Consider the following 4414-nt stretch of genomic DNA (forward strand, 5'->3'; position numbering starts at 1 on the left):
CAAGTTATGTTTGAAATTGCACAAAAACTTGGAAAGCTCGTCTATGGAGAGAGCTGAGCAATTCCAAAGCATCAAAGTGGACTGTTGTACTCTATTTTGTGTTCTGAGAAGTCTAACTTGCTACTCTAGCTTTCGTGCAACTTTTCGTTAGTTAAAGATGCAAATAGACCAAGTTATGTTTGAAATGGCTCGAAAACGTGTAAAGCTCATCTATCGAGAGAGTTGACCAATTCCAAAGACTCAAAGTGGACCATTGTACTATATTTTGTGCTATTGGAAGTCTAAGTTGCTAGTTTAGCTTTCGTGCAACATTTCCTAAGTTAAAGATGTGAATAGACCAAGTAATATTTGAAATTGCACAAAAACATGAATTGCTCGTCTATGGAGAGAGTTGAGCAATTCCAAAGCTTCAATTTGGACCATTGTACTCCGTTTAGTGTTCTTAGAAGTCTAACATGCTAGTTTAGCCTTCGGGCAAGGTTTCGTGAGGTAAACATGCGAATAGACCAAGTTATGTTTAAACTACACAAAAACCTGAAATGCTCGTCTATGGAGAGAGCTGAGCAATTCCAAAGCATGAAAGTGGGCCGTTGTACTCTATTTAGTGTTCGTAGAAGTCTAACTTGCTACTCTAGCTTTCGTGCAACGTTTCGTCAGTTAAAGACGCTAATAGACCAAGTTATATTTGAAATTGCATAAAAACATGGAAAGCTCATCTATGGAGAGAGCTAAGCAATTCCAAAGCTTCAAAGTGAACCGTTGTACTCTATTTAGTGTTATGAGAAGTCTAACTTGCTACTCTAGCTATTGTGCAACGTTTTGTCAGTTAAAGATGGGAATAGACCAAGTTATGTTTGAAATGACACAAAAAGTGTAAAGCTCATCTATCAAGAGAGTTGACCAATTCCAAAGCATCAAAGTGGACTGTTGTACTATATTTTGTGTTATTATAAGTCTAAGTTGATGCTCTAGCTTTCATGCAACGTTTCATAAGTTAAAGATGTGAATAGACCAAGTTATGTTTAAACTGCACAAAAACCTGAAATGCTCGTCTATCGAGAGAGCTGAGCAATTCCAAAGCATCAAAGTGGACCGTTGTACTCTATTTAGTGTTCTTAGAAGTCTAACTTGCTACTCTGGCTTTCGTGCAACGTTTCGTCAGTTAAAGATGCGAATAGACCAAGTTACGTTTCAAATTGCATAAAAACATTGAAAGCTCATCTATGGAGAGAGCTGAGCAATTCCAAAGCTTCAAAGTTGAACGTTGTACTCTATTTAGTGTTTTGAGAAGTCTAACTTGCTACTCTAGCTATCGTGCAACGTTTTGTCAGTTAAAGATACGAATAGAACAAGTTATGTTTGAAAAGGCACAAAAAGTGTAAAGCTCATCTATCGAGAGAGTTGACCAATTCCAAAGCATCAAAGTGGACCGTTGTACTATATTTTGTGTTATTAGAAGTCTAAGTTGCTACTCTAGCTTTCGTGTAACGTTTCATAAGTTAAAGATGTGAATAGACCAAGTTATGTTTGAAATTGCACAAAAACGTAAATTGCTCGTCTATGGAGAGATTTGAGCATTTCCAAAGCATCAAATTGGAACATTGTACTCCATTTAGTGTTCTTAGAAGTCTAACATGCTAGTTTAGCCTTCGGGCAAGGTTTTGTGAGGTAAAGATGCGAATAGACCAAGTTATGTTGAAATTGCACAAAAACCTGAAAAGCTCGTCTATGGAGAGAGTTGAGCAATTCGAAAGCTTCAAAGTGGACCGTTGTACTCTATTTTATCACGCCCCGTCCCGCGGAGCGTGAAGAAAAGGTCAAATACACAAAAAAACCCTCACTCCAAACACAACCGCGTGTATGCCACACGTTACATCCCAACCAATATAAACCATGTAAATTGTACCAAAAATTTCGGCAGCATCTCCCCATAAATTGAGGAAACCCACCTGTAATCAGATCACACACAAAGACAAAAAAAACACTTCTAAAATCATCAACATCCACCGACCCATAGGTCCACCATCAAACACATATCCCATCATCATCATCAAACACACCCTACAGCCACCACTTCCGGCCAACAAAATCAACACCATACATCAATGTACATAAATTACTAAAACATATCAACATCACACCATACATATATATAAGTTCACACGCAAGTGTCACATAACCACAAAAGTCCAGGCCACCTCCGTCACGCGTCCTCCTGCTGATCCGCGGCCTGTGCACTAGATCCTGTCTCACCTGTGGGGAGGGAAAGTAGCTAGGGTGAGCAGAAGGCTCAGTAGGGAGAAATACTAGAAGACAAGTAAAAAATGATAAGGTTGGAGAAGAAACATTGTTTAATGCAACAAAATGCAATGCAAACTAATGCACCCGATCAACCCAACCGAACCTCCATATCCTCCACCAATGACACCAAAGCCAGCGAATCAGATTTCCGCCCTGCGACGATAAGCCGACGAGAATCCATCGCACTACCTCTCTTTCTAGCATCCAATCAATACCACAATCGCATATTCATCAATCTCAAACCGCTAGAGAGAAGGTTGGGACGCATGTGGTCGCAACCACTCATCGCTGCCCCACGGTGATATCTCAACCTGCCACGCCTGGTCTAGCATCAAATAACTATCCAGCGTGCAGTAATAAATACCGCTACGGGAATCCTATGGACTAGGACCATCACAAGGCTCCTATCCATCATCCACGCACGTGCCCAAATAACATCCAACACCTAACGTGAGCCCGGGACCACCCTCGGAACCCACCATGCATCTAATGTAAATTCTTATAATTTATGTCATTCGTGCAACACATATAGACAAAAACATTCATTCATCGTGATGCATGAAGGTTTACATAATGCCCGATTTATGACCAAGCATTTCAAGGTTATATATCCATCAAATTAAATCACCAATAAATTGACAATAATGCAAAGGAACAATGGTAAGCATGCAAGGGCTTGTTTCCCCTCGGGAAAGATCGAGACGGAAACCAAACTTACCATACAAGCAATTTGGTGGCTTGAAAGTGTTTTGAAATAAAAATAGTAAGAAAATCCCTACCTCGAAGTAACCACGCAATCCTCACCAAGAAAGCAAAGTACACGTCACGCCAATTCCCTAACCTATTCATTAAAAGAATCTCCATTAATTTTCCATATTCACCAATCCCTTCAATTCTCACATTTCATACTACACAATATCCCCATTTTCACTAAATTCATTTTCTACCTAAATTCTCTAAAGTTAAACAATTAAAATCATACCACAATATTATTTTTCATCCTAACCTAACTTTAATTAAAACAATTTAAGCCAAGAATCCTTACCTTGAAGCTTGGTAATTCTACCAAATCAATTTAACAAAAGCTTCTCTTGAATTTGTTCAAAAACCTCCCTTGGACCTAGAATTATAAGAAGATTAGAACCAAATTTGAAGTTGTTGAACAAGGAAACTCTCATTAAACCAAAAACTCCAATACCCATTTAACTCTCAAACCTTAAAACCAAACTTTACCTCAATCCACCTATGTTCTTGTAGAAAATCAAAGTGTGGGTATAATTTCAACCTTGAAGCACCCTTGGCTGGCCGGAAACTGGCCGGAGTCTCACCGGAATAGTGCCACTGGTTTGAGAATAAGACACAACCAAGCTTTTGTCTTTTGTCTTCTTTTTTTTTTAAAACAAAAGCTACTCGGGTGAAGGCATCTGCGCCTTCACCCCTTTTCAAACGAAAATTTTTTTTTTTAATACTTTAAATTGTTTGTTTATTTATATATATTTATATATATATATATATATATTTTAAATCATTCCATTTTATTCTTTTACTCATTTCACCCAAACTTTAATTCGAATATTCTTTTAGCCATCCCAATAATTCTTTTTACCCTACAATTTAATCATTTTATAACTAAATCCAATTTATTCATTTTATTTTTATTATTGTATATTTAATTTATTTTTATTTTGGGACGGGATATTACATATTTAGTGTCCTTCGAAGTCTAACATGCTAGTTTAGCCTTCGTGCAATGTTTCATAAGGTAATGATGCGAATAGATCCAGTTATGTTAGAAATGGAACAAAAACATGTAAAGCTCGTCTATCGAGAGAGTTTGAGCAATTGCAAAGCATCAAAGTGGACCGTTGTGCTCTATTTTGTGTTATTAGAAGTCTAAGTTGCTAGTTTAGCTTTCGTGCAATGTTTCGTAAGGTAAAGATGCAAATAGACCAAGTTATGTTTAAAATGGCATGAAAACGTGTAAAGCTCATCTATAGAGAGAGTTGAGCAATTCCAAAGCATCGAAGTGGACCGTTGTACTCCATTTAGTGTTCTTAGAAGACTAACATACTAGTTTAGCCTTCGGGCAAGGTTTCGTGAGGTAAACATGCGA

At 37.8% G+C, this 4414-nt stretch overlaps 1 long non-coding RNA gene across 1 annotated transcript; it reads right to left on the minus strand.

Moving 5' to 3' along the window:
• Positions 1-2229: 2229 nt before the first annotated feature.
• Positions 2230-3715, minus strand: LOC119986265. The gene is made up of 4 exons (XR_005465214.1): positions 3535-3715; positions 3347-3421; positions 3081-3142; positions 2230-2253 (listed from the first exon to the last, which is right to left on the minus strand). It is a non-coding gene; the product is annotated as an uncharacterized LOC119986265 (long non-coding RNA).
• Between the last annotated feature and the right edge of the window lie 699 nt (positions 3716-4414).

Source organism: Tripterygium wilfordii, chromosome 19 (genome assembly GCF_013401445.1).
Source record: "Tripterygium wilfordii isolate XIE 37 chromosome 19, ASM1340144v1, whole genome shotgun sequence".
Lineage (NCBI taxonomy): Eukaryota > Viridiplantae > Streptophyta > Magnoliopsida > Celastrales > Celastraceae > Tripterygium > Tripterygium wilfordii.